The 19,626-nt window shown below is 36.9% G+C and overlaps 1 long non-coding RNA gene across 2 annotated transcripts; it reads left to right on the forward strand.

The window, feature by feature from the left end:
* The first annotated feature begins 672 nt into the window (after positions 1-672).
* On the forward strand, positions 673-10,661 carry LOC110362622 (uncharacterized). 2 transcript variants are annotated; one of them, XR_010471318.1, is made up of 3 exons: positions 673-1,040; positions 4,766-4,860; positions 5,993-10,661. It is a non-coding gene; the product is annotated as an uncharacterized LOC110362622 (long non-coding RNA). The 2 variants fall into 2 exon arrangements; XR_010471317.1 differs by having other exon boundaries at positions 4,766-4,847.
* Positions 10,662-19,626: the final 8,965 nt, after the last annotated feature.

The raw sequence follows: 19,626 nt of genomic DNA on the forward strand, positions 1-19,626 counted from the left end.
CAAGTGATGTTAACGCTGATATAAATATTCCATTGTTACCAACTGCATCTCACTTTGATGGTTTGCATATTTCTGTCCTTCAGTCTAACATACTGATATAATCTTATCTATGTGAGCACTGAGGCTGAGCTATCACAAATTGATACATTTCTTTTTATCATTCCTATTTGTCATGGTCTTTTAGCTATTTTTAATTCATGTGACGTTATCACGATCGAAGTCCATATGGATCAAGTTTTCAAGATATTGAAATAGATCAAACGCTCACTAGCTTCAAAACATATTGTTTCTTGTTTCTCCAGTAACTGCTTTTGCACATCCTGAGGCAGTCATGTTCGTCTGCAAAAACTAGTCTCTAAGCCCATGCTCCTTTTTTTAACCTATCTAAATTTAATGATACTTTTCAATGAAGTGTCACTACATGATTTCAGGATGGATAGAATTTCCATTTATGCCCTTTTGGACATAAGAATCTTAAATGAGTACCTGAGTACAGTAGCCAAACACCTGCATGAATGTGTAGGGCTTGTTGGCTGCTCACTGAACCCCTTCCAGTTTGTCAGGGCTCCACATCGCTTTAACAAATTTAGATATACCATATTGCCATTTAGGAATTCCTAAGGCAGTGATTATATTTCTAAAAACAGTTTCAGTGTTCTGCATGTACTCCTGTGTTCTACTTCTTCCAAGGTCTTCCTGAATACCTCTTCAGAATACCGGATTTGATGCTAGGAGAGTGTAGGAAAAAAAGAAGAAAGTGTGCAGGTTTTACAAATTCTTTGTACTTTTAACTTTTTGTCACAATTATTTTTTTTTTTTCTACTGTCTGCAAGTGGATTGTGAGGATATTGTGAACTCTTCATACTGAATTGCAATATTTGCATTTATATGCTACTTTCCTGACAGATGCTTAGAAGTACTTAATGCAGGTAAATGTGTCCTTTGTCCAGGGTCTTTTTGTTTTGTACTTTACAGGATTGTTCTATTTTTGAAAGCGCAATGAAGCAGCAATGATCTTCCAGCATTCTTGTTTCTGTCTGGTAAGTGCAAGGACTGATAGAGACCTTCTATGCTAAACGTCTGATGTGTCAAAAGGCTATGTCTTATAATGCCTTTCCTAGGGAATTATATTCACAAGCTGCATCTTAAACCCAGCTGCTCCAACTCCTTCTGCCTGTCACAGGTGCACCTTTCTGAATGAGTAAAATTAATTCATTCCAATAGCTGCTGCTGTACCACTGTTTCTGTTTCTGTCATCACTAATGATGGCCCTGGGTGGCAGTGGCAAAAATTGCTATAATAGCTTCAGTGTATAGGGCAAACTTTAATATATGAGAACACTTTCAGGAAGAATGTGCATAACTTCAGCATTGTGCAGCAATGATCCTATTGCTCTAGCTTTGCAGAAAAACGAAAAGAAGAGTTTAAGCTTAAAAAGTGTGCTTACTCTAAATTAATTATATTGTAGCTATGTTGATACATAGATGTTAACCCACACACCTGAATGAGGTGTGTTCTGGTTTGTTAAGTAAAAAGGAAAATAAAGTCATAACTATTAAGATTGTTTACACAAGTTTCTTTTCAGTAATAACGAAGTAGAATATTAAAATGTAATAATAGTGCAAACATAGTAATATGATAGCAAGCATTGATATAAGGATGACAAAATAAATGTATGTGGCCAAGAAAAAACATATCTTAATCTATGTGGCTAAGAGATGGCTATGAAATTATATGAGCAGTAGATAAAATACAGATGGGAAGGATGTTTCTTTAAAACTCTCTCCCAGTTAATGTCTGTTGTTGCAAGTGGGACTAATTTGAACAGATTGGGTTCTTGGTACAAGAGAAAAGTACTTCATCTAAGGAAATGAGAAGTTACCGTGCACAGCCTGAGCTACAGTGATGTTCAGATCTCACTGTACCTGCAGCCCAATTTCCATTGATCCCTCTGAACTGCCTGGTGAATGAGAGTTTCTCCATATACTTCCCCTCAATCTGGGAGCCATTATATGAGTAAATACTGAATCAACACTCAAGTTGGGATGCACTTCTCTTTTGCTTGCTCTTTTGCCTCAATAAATGGCTATCTGCTTTTTATTGGCTCTCTAAACATAACCTTTTTTTTGAGGTGTTCAGGTTTTTAATAACTGCTGGTGCAAAACCAGATTTGAATTGTTGCTGGATGGGAATTTAGCAGAAGAATGGTGAGAAGGTTGGTTAAATGTAAATACCCTCAAGTGACTTGCACCTGTGTGTAGAAAAAGCACATACATCACACTAGTTGTTTTACTGACCTTGTATGCTTGATGAGTAGAACCTCTGTGTTAGACAACATAGGCCTCTGAGAAACTCTAGGCACCTTACCACGTTGTCTGAGATTCCTGCTTTGTTGTGAGAAAGAGCGAGAGGCTGCACCTGATTGAAGCATTGAAATACAGGCAAGCTCAGAAGGCTCAGTGATATTCTACCAGGGCTGAACTTATCAGCACCTGTGTCCCCACTTGTGTTACTTCTGCATGGGAGCTTAGGTGCTACTTCGGAGATCCCCTGGTAAAGAGGTAAAACTTACTCTTTGTAAATGCATTCATGGCCTCTGGCTCTTCTTGCAATGTGCCTGCGTTGACTCACACAGTTGCACATGAAAATATACTTCCTATGAGTGACTTGACTTTATATAAAGGCCATCAAGCCACTTGCCTTAGAGGACAAGATCACTTGGAAATTCAAGTGTCAGAGGTATGTTTTAGAGCAACACTATGGACTCCTGCCATCCTACTTTTGACAGGCTGACTAATGGCAAACAAGAAAACTACAACTTCTACCAATAAAGTAAATTTCCTCTTGATTTCTCTAAGCCCACAGTTTTCTGTAATTTATTGGTAGTAATACAAGTTAATTGCATTTAACTTAATCAAAACTGAAGGATGATAAGCATATATTGGATAAGAAGCCTCTAAAAAGGCAGTTCCATATTTCACTACCTCACAAGCTAGAAACTAGTGTTGTTCTGATCTCTTAATAATAGTTTATATACTATTACATGTTTTTATAGTCTAAATTAAAACATTCTTTCTCTGTTGCTTACCCCAGACTTATAGATAATGAATTCCTCCTGGTCTTCTTTTTACTTGACTGAAACCAAACCAATTTCACCTGACCTCACCTCATATGATGGGCTAGTTGTTGCTCAGAGCATACCAGTGCTTGTCCTATACATCTGTTCTAGTTCAGATTTCTTATATCTAAATATGTGTGGTGAAAACTGTATTTTAAATTAGGTATCACATCGTCATGCACACATGACATTTATATTTACCTAGTTCATCTGGAAACAGCCTGGCTGAAACACTTTTTAATATTTTTCATAGCTGCTTCTCTTTCCTGGTTATTCATCTTGCTGTGATACCCTGTGTGTCTCTCCTTCTCTTTCAGTTCTAGCTGATGCACTTACAACTTCTCATGAAATTTCTGTTATTTCTTCAACTCAGGACCCTGTATTTTATTTTACCATTGGATTTCCATTTATTCGAGTTTCAAGGTCTCCTGCTTCTTCCCAGGTCTTATTCTAGTTCTCTCTTGAACAGATTAACCTCCCAGCTTTGTGATATTGGCCAGTTTCTTAATTTGGTCACAGTTAAAGAAATCAATGAAAACAATGAAATAAATTCTAAAATACTGAGAAAAATTAGCCAATGAGCAAATTTCTTGAAGTCTGCTTTCCCAAGGCAATGTCATGTAATGTCCCCTCCATACCTTTCGATTCCTTTGTCTCTGTTCCCACTGGCTATTCTGTCTGTGGTCCTACTATCTGCATTGCTGTCAATTCTAAAAATGGGTAAAACAATCTGCTCTGTAGCATAGCGGCTGAGTGTTTTTTTTCCTTAACTTCAGCCTCCATTTCAATAAAATATTATATTTTCTGAGAGAATATAACTTTAGTAATTTCTTAACTTGATGGGCTACATTTACAACAGCAACCAGATTTTTCATTTGTATTTAATGCAGAAAAATTCAATTAGTTAGTAACACTTTACGTCTTTCCACTTTGATCCCATGACTAAATTCTGTCCTGAACTTGTCTTAGATAATTCTGAAGTTTTCATGCTGAACAATTTTGTTCCTTTCTGCTTAATGTTTTGTTAAATGATATATCTCAGCAGGCAGTTCCTGAGTTGACGTGGGCTTATTCTACAGTCTTCTGGGTAATACAAAGCCTGTCAGTTAGAATGAAATCAGTATAATTCTTGGTATTGCCACACAAGTTCTGTATCCACTTAGCTGGGTTTTCTCTTTTCTGGTTGTTAAAGACCAAACTAAATGTATTAAATGCATAATTTGTTACAGGACTTTCAACGGGCTGGTTCAGTCAGCATTTATACATTTAGAAGGCTATTCTGCTCTTTCCTGATTATAGATTACAGTTTAGCTTGAAGATAAAAGATTAATGTAACATATCAGTTAGATGTTACACTTGTATTTTATCACATTGTGGAGAGGATTTTAGCTTTTTTAGAGAAGTTGATTTCATGACAATGACAAACCATTTATTTGTATTTTGAGCTATTTCTATGCCTTGCAAGTTAGCACTATATTGAATCTGTTCTTTAAGAGTAATGATATATTTCTTAATATCAACAATAATGATTTATTATAGGACTAACACTACTCATTATCTTAGTAGTTTCTTTGTAGCTTGGCATTTTATCTTACTTTTTCAATTTCTTTCAAGGAAACACAGCACTTTTAATTTTCATGTTTGCAGGTAGCTGCAGAAGACAGGAGGGTCAGAAGAAGCCTCTGTTAACCTGTGCTGCACCACTGTACCACAGCCAGTCAAAACTCAGGTTCCTAAAGAAAGTTGGTGTTGACTATACTTGTGTTGTCCTCTCTGTTGTCCCTCCTGGTGCTGAATGTTGAGCGGGAGAGGTGGCAGAGCCCCTTTCTGCCTCCAGCCTCAGCAGGCAGTGGAACCGGCTGGCTGCAGAGGCAGAAGTTTAAAAAGAGCTTAGTGCACCCTGAGTGCAATATAATTTGAGACAAATAAGATGCTCAGTGTTATTATTGATGTAACTGGGTTGAATTTTCGTTTGAGTGAATGCTCAAAATGAATAGATAGAAGCAGCCTCATCTTTTCATTATTTTAGAGCCGGATCATTGCTAGCAGTTTCAATTGTTTCATTGTTGGGTTCATGTAAAGCTTATTACTTAATAACATTCCTGTTTAATTAACTTTGATTTGAAAATTGTTATCACTGACTCATTTTCCTGTAAATATATCTGAGTCTTGGTTGTTGACAATGACCAAGTTTTATGATGTGAGCAAAAAATACAGAAGGTATGAGTAAGAGTCTGCTTCCTGTTAATAGAAATCAGAGGCTGCTTCCATAATTTAGAGGTGAAATTGTAGTTTATTTTAAAACACCATGAATCGTACATGGCAGAAACAGCACTATCTGCACAGTCAAACTTTGATACATCTGGTGTGTTTGAATGATAAACAATAAGAATTTGTTCTTTGGAAGCAGTCAGTCCTGTTGTTCCTGTATCATAAAACCTCATGGGTTATTTCAAAAGTGCAGGATAGGGAATCATTATTTCATATGAAAATATTATTAATAGTCAGACAAATGAATACTTCAAAGTTAATTTATACAGTGTGGTTATTCTTTCTACTGCCTTTTTCTGAGGGATAATTGTGTGTAGATGGAAAAAGGCAAAATATTTTTTACATTTCCGCATGTTCTGCTAGGTGCTTATTAGAAGAGCGAAGGTAAAGAAAGTTGGTTTTGCAGACAGAGGGTGAGGTTAGCTGGTCTTGCATTGATTCTTAGGTCTTCTGAGAATGTTTCCAACAGTTTTGGGCCAGCTCCAAGCAATGTTTCATCCAATAAAGCCTTTATTCACCTGACAACAGTCTGACCCTTTGCATTTTCCTTGTTAACCATGGTGTTTTCTTAAGGATTTTTTTTTTTTTTTTTTTTTAATTAAGGGATCCCCATCTCGAAATGTGAAGGACCAAGGTCTTGACTGTGATGGAAAAATCTTCAGGGAGACTGAAAGGCAAACTGGAGTGAGACTTACAGTCCTGATGGCAAGATACAAAGTTTTCTGCTGGATTACAACCTTGGCTATAGTTTCTGGAGTTCTGTTTTGTGTCTTCTTCCAAGACGGTGTTGTTGTAGTCCTTCTAAATATATCCAAGGGACATAGGGTCAGGTTGTTCATGTGAAAATGTAATGCAGTGTCCTAGCCAACTGTAGAGTGCGCAATTAATTACTTCTCCATGGATATTACTGTATGATGAAAAGTTCCCATCAGTGAGGGATCAAAAATTCTTAAGTAACTTGTATTAAAGGTGTGCTAGGCATGATTCCACTTTATAAAATAGATGAGAACATGCCTTTTTTTTTGCAAATGATGTGCTTTACTTCAGGGTGTAATCTTACTTTTGATGTGATTTATTTTTAAGCAGCTGTTCTTCATCCATGAGCTCATCTTCATCAAAAAGTAGATTAGTTTAGTGAGGGCAAGATAACTGTATGATGTGAAGGGTAAACAAAACTATGTACCATTAGCAAACACATTCAAATTTGAGTCTGTAGTGTCTCGTCACTTCTCTGAACAGTCAAAGTTGGATTATCTTCATGAATCTCTATGTGTTAGGTATCTAGAATTTTAATTTCTTACTTTCATTCATTGTGCTTGCTTCGGGAGAATTAAGTGTGAATTCTCACCTCAAGAGAATAGGTCGTTATCCAAGCAACCACAAACAGAAGTGTACAGTGGTTCAAGCTATGGAAGCTAATGGAGCAAAATGTTGTACAAAATATGAAGTACCTACTTAGATGGCACAGTTCTGTCTCATGAAGGAAACACTGCATAATGCAGAGAGATCCTAGCAATATAAGAATGAGCATTAACCTTCTGACTATGGGGTAGTCAATAGCATGGCTAATGTGTTTTTAGTTCTTGATGTGGTGTGTACAGCATCAAAATTACTGGTAATGACTATGTGAGCTTTAAAAGCACTTCTCTGAAATTACTGAGGAATAAAAAGAGTAGTAGCTAGCCAAGCCAGATGAATTTCAGCAGGGATTCATCAGAGACAATATGCTTCCTGTTAGAAGAGGAAATAAAGATTTCTTCAGTGAGTGAGAAGGGTCCATGGAAATAACTCGATGACTAAAATTTTCTGCAACTTTCTTATGTGCTATCTTAATTATAGTTTTGTTAAAAGTAAAAATTATTTAGTTTGAAACTCCTGAGTGATTTCTCAGAATTGGTCTGATAAGCATCATTAAGCATTTCTTCTCGATTGTTGGTAAAACTGAGCAACACTAAGACTTTGAATCCCTTGAGAGCAGTAATAGTTTAAGAAGATGTAGAAGACAAGTAAGTGAGAGAATTTTACATAGCTTTAATCTTTTCCCTTCCTTTACCACAGATGATTTGCCTGAGACATCATTGTAAGAAAAAATAGGCTACTACAAGATTTATTGGCTGTCTGCATGACTTAATTTTTTTTTTACATGCTTACTTGAAATATTGAAAGAGGGAGATGTTTTTCCATACCTTAGAGCTTTGAGACTTCTGGGCTGGATGCATCCAGAAAGGGAATAACCAGCTGTTGGAAGAGGTACGGTGCTCAGTGAACAGAGGGTTCAAAACTTACATGGAAGTTTTCCTACAACCCTGAGAACCTTGTCTTTGAGGTTATGACAAACACATAAGCCCATCTTGCTGCTAGGAAAATTTCTCAATATAGGAGATATATTTCTGAAAACAAGAAATGTTTGTTTTGACAAATTCTGATGAAACCCCATTTCTTTGAAAAATTTTCACCCAGGCTGCTGTGTACAGTCTACAAACTTCAGGGATGTCCTGTAGAAAGTGCAGGTTGAGGCTCATCTGTTTTATTTAATTGCCTCTGGGACTGATTTTTTTACTAGGAGCTTGGGGAATACATGGTCTGTTGCTTTAGGAATACTTTCTTTAGATCTAATAAGCCAAGCACACTTACTTGATTAGCTGTCCTGTAGTCTCCTAACATTGACAAAATGAAGCTGAAAGCTAGTGCATGACTTAAAGTTAGAATTGTGTGATCAAGTTCTTGCCTGTACACTAAGAAGATGACCCCAGAAACAGAGACTGCTAAACTACCTTGGAGTTTTCTGGTTGGAAGATTAGAAAGTATTAGAGTCATTAATGACTTAAGGCCATCCTAGCCCGAGACTAGTGTTCTCCGAAGTTCGCATGCAATGTATGAAACTGACTATCATCCCACATTTCACTTTTAAAATGGGTAAAAGAAGAAGACTGAGATAAATCATTTAAGTTTTTACCTTACCTTTTTATCAGTCTCCCTAAGTGTCATGGGATGGACTCCTCACACTCTCCCCATGCTCCAGCCCAGGGTCCCTCCCACAGGAGACAGCTCTCCACAAGTTTCTCCAACATGAGTCCTTCCCACAGGCTACAGTTCTTCACAAACTGCTCCAGCGTGTGTCCCTTCCACAGGGTGCAGTCTTTCAGGAACAGACTACTCCAGTGTGGGTCCCTAATAGGCCAGAAGTCCTGCCAGCCATCCTGTGTTATATGAACATCAATGAGACTTGCTTCCTGAATGTACTGAGATGTGAAATGCCACAACAAACTGTCTAATCAGAGCTACTAAACAAATAGGTCTTAAAATGTACAAGTCAAAACGCAAATGTTATGAAAATCAGTGTGAAAACTCATTGTCCTAAAAGACATGCTCTGAGACTTGTTGATGAGTTTTCTGACCTGGTTATCATAATTTGTATCCATATAATACCACTGGCCTGAGTGTGTAAGGCAAGCACTATTTTCAGAGCCTTCTTTCACTTTAGCAACCTAACAGCATCAGCAACTGCCTGATAGACTCTAGCACCAAGTCACTTCATGTACTTTTGCTGGATTTGAGCGATCAAATTCCAGCAAGTTCAGCCAATGGAGGTTCAACAATAAAAGGCAGATGGGAAACTAGAAGAAGAAGGGTCATTTCTGTGGGAAGCCTCTGCAGTATGACAGTGGCTAAGGGATTGCTGTTATTAAATCTATAGTGTGATCAGACTAAAGCAGCTCTATCGCTACTGATGATACAGGAGTGGGATGAGACAGGAATAATGGTAAAGATTTGATCAGCAGTTTCCAGGAACTGGTCTCCTACTGGTTTGTAGAGCATACACCTACCCTAAATAACTAGCTCAATCCTGGTAGAAACTGTGTGCTAAAGATTTGATTTGCCTTCCACAAGCATAGTCTTGGCAACTCACATGTGAAAAAAATGCAAGCGCACATGGGGACTTGAAAGTGGATTTCAAGCTACAATGTGAAGTCTGGCAGAGTAGTCTGAGTTCTACTACCCACCCCTGTTGTTTCCTTCTTTATCGTCAGGTCAAGGGGGCAGTTTATCGGTTTATGCTGATGGAAAGTGTCATAAGTCAGAGCTAGATCAGCACAAGAGCAGGCTGCTACACGTGCTGCTCCTGGGATCTCTTTTGGACGTCACCATGCTGAGTGATGTGCAATGTCAGTTCAACATGATGGGCCTACAGCTGGGAGAAAAGTAAAGTTCTGAGCATAGATCCCATGACACACTAGTGGCATTGCAGTGTTCTGGTATCCCTGACAGGGAGCTGAATGACTGAAAAGCCAGACAGGGCATTAATTACACTATTGCCAAACTATCTCAATAAAACAAAACTGAGAGGGAGAAAAAGAGAAAGCTACATGGCACAAACCTGTTTCTGTTAGTGTGAACCTATTTTCTCTATGCTTTTTAATTGTTTAGCTTTTAAAGAAGGTGTAAACCAATATAATTAGGTAATTCATGAATACTTCTTATGATTTTACTTTTATTTAAGCATTCAGTCTCTTTTGGCCTAGACTTTAACCTGTTCTTTAACTTGTAAAGCTATTAAATTTGAGACTTCTTACCAAGCTGGCTTTCTACAAGATCCCAAAGAAAATAAAATCTTGTGTTCTAGATAGTTAGATTTTGTTTTGGATAGTAGAGCGTTTGAGTTTGTTGTAAATTGTGAGTTACAGGCACATATATTTTAAATCATTGAATAATCTTGAATTTTACATAGTTTTAAACTTCGTGATAGATGCATTAATAAGTTGATAGTTACACAAATACATTCCAGTTATCATCATAAACATTTGAACTGAAGACTATAGGCTATCACGTCTAAAATTACCCTTTCATGACCTGACTTAATCAGAAGTTTCTTTGGTAAATGTAAGTTGCAGCTATATATGTGTTTTTTCCTTTTGCATGGCCAAGAGCAGGACTAAAATATCCAACTTAATGTACACAGAACAATGTGCTGTATTCTTTTTATGCTGGGTTTATACATCTATGGCATGTGTAAAGGTACAGAATTATGAAAGGAGAAGTCTTGATCTTTCTGACTAATAAGTAAGCCAAATTGTTTCTTTATGTATCTATCTGTCTGTCTCTCTCCCTCTCTCCATCTTTCTATCTAGATATAAAATAACTCAGAAAACTATCATATTATTATGTGACAGAATTTTCATTGTTCCCAACAGATTCCATTAGTGGTGTCATATTTGTTCCACATAAGAAGTCAGATACAATCCATTAAAGGCAACTTATTTTAATTATTTCACAGATGTGTGATGACTTACTCTCACTAATTATAGCAATGTATAGGAGCATCTTGAAACCTTTGTAGACAGAATGTACAAATATTTAGTCCTTATTTCTTTTGGAGCCCCTTTGGATGTATTATGTCAAAGGACGGCAAGCAGATCAAAGATATCAATGTACACTGTAAGACATTCTGATATTTATGACTCAGTGAAATTCAGGGGTAAGGCGTCTTTGGGGATATTAGCTTTGCAGTTTCCATTTATTGTAAGGAGGCTGATAATCAAATATGTGCACACTGAGTTGACACAGTGTTCCCTGTTTGGTTGATATATTAAAATGCCCTAGGGTAGATGAGACATCTGCATAGGATTGGCAGGTATCATTGAGGTTTTGTGTCCTTCTGAAAGAGAAGCTGGAGGCCAGATCAGGCCAGGCAACTTGGCATTAAGTGACAACTGACATTAAATGCCTACGAGGTTCAAATATTTAAAGTACTCTTCCAACCCAAACCGTTCTATGATTCAAAGTAGGCAGCTGCTGGCTTGTCAGCTGGAAGTCATAGGTTTCACTGGCTATGGGTTAAATGTCTGCTAACCACAATGGACACTTGAACCTACATAAGCTCATGTGCAGATATACTTGGCTGTCTTCACTTCGACTTGAATTCCACCTGATTGAGTCTGGACTGGTGCAAAGAACTGACTGCAAAAATATAGTTGGAAGTCTGTTCTGTCTGACAGCTTATGAGCTCTGTCTGTGTAACAGGGCATATGTGTTCAGGGGCTTCTACCTTGGCTCAGGTCCCTCCATCATTCAGACCAATAGAAATCACCAAGGTTTCCTCCCTGCTCATGGCCAGGATTTTCTTCCAGAAAACAGGTTGCAAGACAAGATGCAATGTATCTAGGTGTCTGATTATACATCTGTGGCTGTATACTCAACAGAGCACACTGTCATTTGGTTTCACAGTCCTGGGGACAGAAAGAAGTGAACAAAGCAAACTGTTTTGTCTGTGTTGTATCAATTTCTGTGCAGAAAAAGTACAGGAAATCCAGGTCATAAGCTAAGCAAAAGTAATGAAATATAGTCATTAAAAAAATACAGTTTTGCTTTTTTCATGGCATATCTAGATTTGAGACTGATGATTTATAAGTAGGAGGCACAAGCTTCTAAAGGAATTTACCTTGAGCTCGAGATCAAATATGAAAATCTTATCGCTGAAGAAATGTGTGGGAGAAAGGTAACAATCTGGCTATTCGGAGAGAAGCTTGTCTGTCTATGTACCTTCCCCATTTTATTTTTCAGGGAAGAAGAGACTGTTTTTCCACTCTATAAAACAGAACCATAGAATTATTCCCTTTTATAAATAGAATAAAGAATCGCAGCACAGTCCATGTTGGAAGGGACCTAAAAAGATCGTCTGGTCCAACCTTTTGTGGAAAAGGGAGCCTAGATGAGATTTTCTGGCACCCTGTCTAAGCACATTTTGAAAACCTCCAGTGATGGAGTCTCCACCCTGTCCCTGGAGAGGTTCTTCCAATGATTGATTGTTCTTATTGTAAAAAATATCATTTCTTATATCAAGATGAAATTTCTCCTGGTGCAGCTTGTATCTGTTGCCCCTTTTCTTCTTCATACTGGAAAACTGTGATGAGGTCCCCCCGAGCCTTCTCATCTCCAGGGTGAAAAGACCTAACCCCTTCATAGAACAGGTTCTACAGCCCTTTAATCATCTCCATGGCCCTCCTTTGGACCCTCTCCAGTCTGTCCATGTTTTTTTTTGAATTGTGGGAAACAAAACTGAACACAGTACTCCAGGTGTAACCTGGCAAGTGCTGAGTAAAGTGGGATGATCACACCTCTGTCTCTGCTAGTGATGTCGCTGTGGATGCAGCCTAGGACCAGATTTGCCTTTGTTGTTGCAGTAACGCATTTCTGACTTGTGTTCAACTTGTTGTCCGCCGGGACCCTCAGATCCCTTTCAGCAAGGTTGCTCCCCAGCCACACATGTCCCAGCCTTTACTCGGCCCTTTGCTTATTCTGTCCCACCTGCTGGACCTTGTCTTTTGAACTTCATACTGCACTTGCTTGTCCACTAAGAGTTCTTTGTCCTATCCTGGTGTCAAACAGGGAAAATTTCTTCGCACCTACCTTTACCTTTATGACTGCGCAAGTGTCATTTTCACATTTCCTGAGGCATGAGCAGTAATGAAGTCCTTGTGCTTCGACAACCATAAGTTAAAATGGAAAAAAATAGCTAAAAAAGTAAACAAACCAACCCTCCCCCTAAATCTCTTAAACACATACCTTAAGTTTCTTCCTAGCATAGTTTGCTTCCTTCTATAGAGGATTTTTGAGTCACTTTCTTGTCTATGTGTGATAATGGAGTGTCTCTCCACTGGCATTCTCATTGTAGTTAAAATCACATATTTGGAAAGAATCATTAAGAAAAATCTTTCTGTCCGTCTGTCTGTCTATCTGTCTGTCTATCTTTTTCCTGCTATTCTAAATGAGTAAAAAACCAAGGGAAGAAGGGCTTGCTCAGCCTGTTTGTATAATCTACAGATAGTGTTCCTCAGCTTTCTGTAAGAAATCACAGCTTGGTCAACTATAATATAACACTGTGATTTTCCTTTTCAAGATAAACAGTGTTTGTAGAAAAGAACAAAAAGTGTGGATTTTTTTTTTAACCGTTGTCTCCAAAGATTGTGTTATATTGCATTTTGCCTGGGCAATAATGCTCCATATGAACTTATGTGACAAGAATGACTCCAGTTTTCTAGCATACTTAAGCAAAGAGAGTGCAGAAATGGATTGTAGTTATGGAGAACTAATGCATTACTTCCTCCTCTGTGCGGATTTGGAACATGGTGAGAGTAGTGCTCTTTTGTAAGTACGATTTCTTCTTAGATCAGAGAATATTTTTTACAGTTACAGAAACAAAATTTAGCTGAAACCTTTACTAAACCAAAATGGATTCCAACAGTATGATATTGCCAGAGGCCTTCTTTAGTAACGTTGGATTGAAACAAAGACTGTGAATCTGAAGATCTTTAAATTTTTTCGCTATATACCCATCAGACTCTGCATAGGCTTGAGCACCAGAGTAGTCTTTCTTTTCTTCTTGCCTCAGGCTTTGGTATTGCCCTCTCTTCCTACAGCAGACACCAGAGTGGGGTGTGACAAAGGACAAAGTCATATTTCATTGTAATCTGAGATAACTCAATAAGATAAGATTTGTTATCAGTGCACATTTATTTATGTTGTTTTCATTTTTCACTGCAGGAGTCAAACTGAAGTATAGATGCAGGACTCACATTTGGATGGGCACGAATTTAATGCATCTTGCTGTGTTTAGTTTTTTCGTATGCAAGCTGATGTTATTTATAAAACAAGACATTCAAAAGCAATACATAAAGTAAGACATAACAATGGAAGAGATGTTTATTCTTCACATTTATTGATGAAGCTGCTTTTCCTATATGCACATCCTTGACCTATCCCTTTCTTTTTCACTTGACATTGATCGGGAAAAGGGTAGAAGTTATGATTGTGTATGGATCATGGAATTTTTTTTTTTAAAAAAGCTTTAAAAACTGAAATCAAGGTGTTAGGTGTTACACTGGAGAGTAAAGAATTGACAAAGCACTCCTATTAATGCGGGAGAGTGACGGTGAAAGGTAATCAGAGGGAAAAAATAGGGGATAATTTCTAAACCTTGTCACATGCTGTTTAAGCCCAAATTACCTTAAGGCAAAAATGTTCTTGTGATTTCATCAAGAAATATTCAGATCAAACTGTAACTAACTAAAAATAAGATGATCTGTCTTTGCGTACGTGTGTGTGAGAGACCTTGCGTTTAATTAAGATTCTTTGCATTAGAATAACCCTCCAAAGTACTTAGTAAGATGAGTTACACATTCCAGCATCACTGTGAGGAATCAATATCTTCATTTTGCACAAGAAGAAATGGAAAGACATTAAATGAGAGTGCGTTTCCCAGGGTGTTGCATAAAACTGTAGCAAGCCATGAGTGCAATTTCTCGTGCAGAGATCTTCATTCCCAGACCTATGTTTTTTAAACCTAGCCTTTTTCCTTCTTTAATGTGTTGTTTGGGAGAGGAGGGTTAAAATGAATATTTCAATGTCTTCTTAAAAATGTATTTATACCAATACAAAGTATATACTCCCAAAATATACCAAAACTGCATTCTGGGAATACGCCATCAACTGCAAGCTTGCTTACACAGAGAATTTTTGTGTGGCTGGGACAGGACAAAAAAATAGATTCAAATGATTCTCTGTGCATGACAATGAAAATTATGAAGAATTTTATGAATCTTGTGTCTGGTCTATTGGTATTCCTCTAATGCAACTCTGGTACTGCAAAGATGAAGAGATGGTACTAAAGTAAGAGTTTAAAGGAACTATGAAACAAGGAAAAAAACTTTCTCTTAATTCATTAATACGGTATTATTGTCTATGTCATTTAGCTTTACAGTCTGCTTCATAAGTTCTTAAGCCGGTCTTCAAAATGGGTGGTGTTCAGTAAAGTAGAAATGAGGAATTGCTTTCTATTTTTATCTAATGTTCAGATTAGTAATGATAATCGAAATTGTTGGTTGTGTCAGTAGCAGTAGCACCCAAAAACTACTGCTGAGTATCAGAGAAGTTATCCCATTGCTGCCTGCTATGTCTGTCAGGTTTGGTTTGTTTTTTTTTCTCTTTTTAAATATAATGTGTGTTGCCATTTGGTGATTCTTATAAGATGTTAAAAAGATTATTCTACCTTCAAAATGAAATAAGTTTGCTATGGCCCTAAGTTCAAATAGGGCTAGTAAAGTCACTTTAGCACACTTTATAATACAGAGGAACTGTTTGAGTAGTTTATAGTTTATAGCACAAAAAGCAAATTGTCTGTTTGGGATGAGGAAGAGAAGAAAGTTTCTAAAGCCTCTAGATCAGTTTTTAAATATGTAAATAAAAATTGATATCTGAAATTCTATAATTTTCCTGAGATGCTTAACATATTTGGTTACATTTAGTCATTATTTTATGATGTTCAAATCTGTGTAAGGTTTTTTTTCTCGTCCATCCTCTGTTTTCCTTGTTCTTGACACACTTCATGGCAAAACCAGAGTTATTTTATTATCTGCTCAAAATATATTTTTACCTGAAACCTTATTTCCTTTTTCGTATCTATTTCTCTCTTATTTTTTTACTCACTATTTATACTCAGTCAAATATGAATAAATAATTGTATTGTGAACATGAAATTTCAGATATTACTGACATCCAGCTATAAAATTAAGCAAATTTATCATTTTATGCGTCGCTCTTGAAAAATTTTGACAAAGTTTGAATTACTTGAATTACTTTTTTATTAAAAATTTTAGATTGAAACCATTCTTCAAAACATTTGGTGAAACTGTTTGCATTTCTAATTTTTGTCTGACTACTCTTGACAAAGAAATGAAACTAATTCTACTGAAATCTTCACACTTGTAGTTTATTGTATATATTTGTTGTTTCTTTAATGTATATGGCTATGTGATTATGCCATCAGCTTAAATATGTTCTCCCAGTATGACCTCTAGTAAATACAGATGGTATCTCATTCTTAACAATGAGATGTTCTTGAGTTTCTTATGAAGACTCTTTTGTTGCCTGATCAAAGTTCCACCATTCCATCTGTGAGGGATGGAGCACCACTCCTATGAGGACAGGCTGAGACACTTGAGGTTGTTCAGCCTGGAGAAGGCTCTGGGGAGACCTTGTCATGGTCTTTCAGTACTGAAAAGGGGCCCATAAGAAATATGTGGACAAACCATTTAGCAGGGCCTGTTGGAATAGGACAAGGGGTAATGGTTAAGGGTCTCATCTAACCCAAATTATTCTATGATTACCCTATTTTCAAGAACAGTCAGTCTTTCAAGCAGCAGTTTCAAATTTGTTGTTGAAACTGTCTGACCCACTGATAATAAAGTTGTATAAATTTTAACCAAGTTGCAACCTGGAGAGTTTATGAAGTCAAGGGAGGGAAGCAAAATCAGGCAAAATCAAGGAAAACCTTCCTATCTTTCAAAGGCATGCGTAGCAGGTTTGACTCTGGATTCCAGGCTGTGTTTCTGCAAGTGCTTCTGGGGCTTTCTCTGTGTAAGCTGGTAAAGCAGAACAGTAAGAGTAAAACTGAAGAACAAAACTATTGATATTGCAGACATGACATCCAATCTACATGTATGTTAGAGGTTTTACTTCTCAACAGCTCTAATCTGGTCCCATGGATCTATTAACAGTTAGGGCTTGTTAGGAGGCCTCCAGACCTTTCTGTTCTGGTTTCATCTGAAAGGCAACCACTTTGTGCAGTTGAAGACCAATTCCAATATGAAATGAAGCATGGCAGAAGATGAAGAAGTTTGCTTAAAAAATGTAATCACAGTGTGAAACTAAAATGCATTCTAATGCAAATAAGGATGCACTCTGCATTGCATCTCTTGAAGTGAAAGCCAGGAACATGGTAAGCTCTGTGGTGGTCGTCCTCATCATATGCTCTTGATACAATGGAAGAGCCTGCAACACAGTTCTGTTGCCTGGAAATGGAGAGCTCAGCCACTAATTTCTCATCTCATTTTGCAATATCCTTGTCCATGTGAAAGGTGCAGACAGAAAAATTCTGTACACTTTTCACTTTCTGTCTTTAGAACTTTAACAACAGAAATCCACTCAGGAATAAATGCATGTATTCTCTCCTCATTGCCACTTTGTCCCTCTACTCTTTATTTCATGGCTTTCTGTCCTTTTGCTGTCAATCTTTGCTTCCTCAGTACCTACCTGCTCTTCATCTGACCACTTACTCTGTTGTCCATTTCTCCCTCCTCTCCTGCTCCTTCTCTCAACTGATTTCCTGTTGAGAATTTTATTTTTCCTTGCTGCTTTTCCTGTGGTTTTATTCCTTATTATAGCTTTCTAAGATATCACATTCTCACTTAGTTGTGTCTGCATTTTACCAGACAGAAGATAAATACAACTAGTGGTAGTTACCAGAAACAGATTCTTTGGCTTTAAATATAGAAAGTGTATTTTGTGAATTCTCTGGAACTTCTAAAATAATTACTAGTTACTTGGTAAAGCCCTCTACTAGTTACTTGGTAAAGCCCTCAGCTAAAAGACTTTCAGTCAAAGCAGTGACAAAAACACATGCTTTGCATTCTTGGGCATATGCATTTTCTGGCTGGTTGGGTTGTACTTCCTGAAGTTTTCACCCTAGCTAAGGTGCCTACATAAGCTATATTTAGCTGACTTCAAAAAACTGAAGAAGATAAAATTAATTTTATATTGTTTGCATTTCAAGAACATTTAATATGTATCCCATTCCTATAAATTAGTGGCTGCTGGAGTTTAGATTAATGAACTCCCATTAGTTATTTCCTTTGCATTTTGTTTCCTGTATAACTTTGGAGATGATTGCTAAAATAAATTACTTGTACAGGCAGTGGCTTTAAGTGCTTTTCTGTTTCTTTCCTGCTGTGGTGACAAGTGCCTCACTCAATTGTTTCAAAATGAATGCCTTAAGTGGCTTTTCTCCTTTTTGAGTGTCCTTTTCTGTTACAAACTTCACTGAAGCTAAAACTTTGATTTGTAGGATCATTTCTGTTCATTAGGGTTTACTGCAGGATTTTTTTTTCTGAAAAATTTATTTCCCAGTAAGTAATTGCTTCAGTTACATGGTCCTAGAACAAATTACAAATGCAGCTTCTAATAACCTTATTGAATTAAATGTGCCAGGTCTACAAAATGGCATCAAAGATTTTTTTTTTTTTAAACTCATTTTGGGGATAAAATGTGGACTAGCTTGCATTACAAGGAATGTACTGAGTCCTCTGTAATAAAAAAAATGACTTTGCTCTCCCAAACCCATGGCTATCTTGAAAAAGTATTATTGTCATTCTACATTAAAAAAATCATGCCATTTCAGACTGTATCACAAATCACCAGCAACTATAAAGCAGAACTAAGAAGTTAATAAAGAGAATTTTTTCCTCTCTGGACTCATCATGTTTACACGACATGTTGCAAAATGCAAAATATTGCATTTTCAAGTATGTATAGTTTAAATATTTATGGTAATGAATAATTCCTTTTAGTAAGAAATAAAAATGACTCCTGATCCTTTAGCACACCACAGTTATAAAACCATTATTCAAATTCATTAGGTATTCCAGCTGTTAAATGAAAATCTCTGCAATGCCTTTTCACAACTTATCAAAACATTTCTAGTGCAGATGATCAATTCTGACAGATTTATGAGGTTTAAGTGGTGGCTGATGAAAAATCTGAAAGGAAATGTCTATTTCTGTGGTCATGAATTCTGCCACTGGAGAACACGAACCGAACTTTGCTCATCAGTGTTTTCTAAACAAATGCACTCATAAGAACGATTAAATAGGATGCTTTGATAAAGTAATGATGCATTGTTCTTTTCACTTAGTTTTCAGATTTTCCTTTGCTACTTCAATACAACAGATGCACATTGTGCCAAGCATTTGCTTCTTTTCTTGACTCATCATCTGCTCTATAACTTATGTTGAAATAATGATTTGGGTGACTTTCTGATATAAAAATAAGGTCAAGGGAAAGAGATTTTGATATTGCTGTAGCAAAATTAAGAAATGACTGAGTACTGATGAATAAGGCTATTTTCTTTTTTAAAAACAAGAAAAGTTTTGTCTGATATGTTGTATAATATATGAGTAGTTAGATGTGATGACAACAACACTATGATGATCAGCAACAAAATAGTAACACAAATAAAGGCCAGATGAAGCTAAAGCCTACCTTCACTTAAATGCCCACTCTTTTTTTTTGGTGTATGGGGAAGAGGGGGATTGTTTTGATTGCTGTTGGTAGTGGTTTTCTCGTTGTTTCTATTAGTTAGACTAGTTTTGCCAAATTTAGTTTTGGTCGAACACTACTGCATTCAT

Source organism: Columba livia, chromosome 3 (genome assembly GCF_036013475.1).
Source record: "Columba livia isolate bColLiv1 breed racing homer chromosome 3, bColLiv1.pat.W.v2, whole genome shotgun sequence".
Lineage (NCBI taxonomy): Eukaryota > Metazoa > Chordata > Aves > Columbiformes > Columbidae > Columba > Columba livia.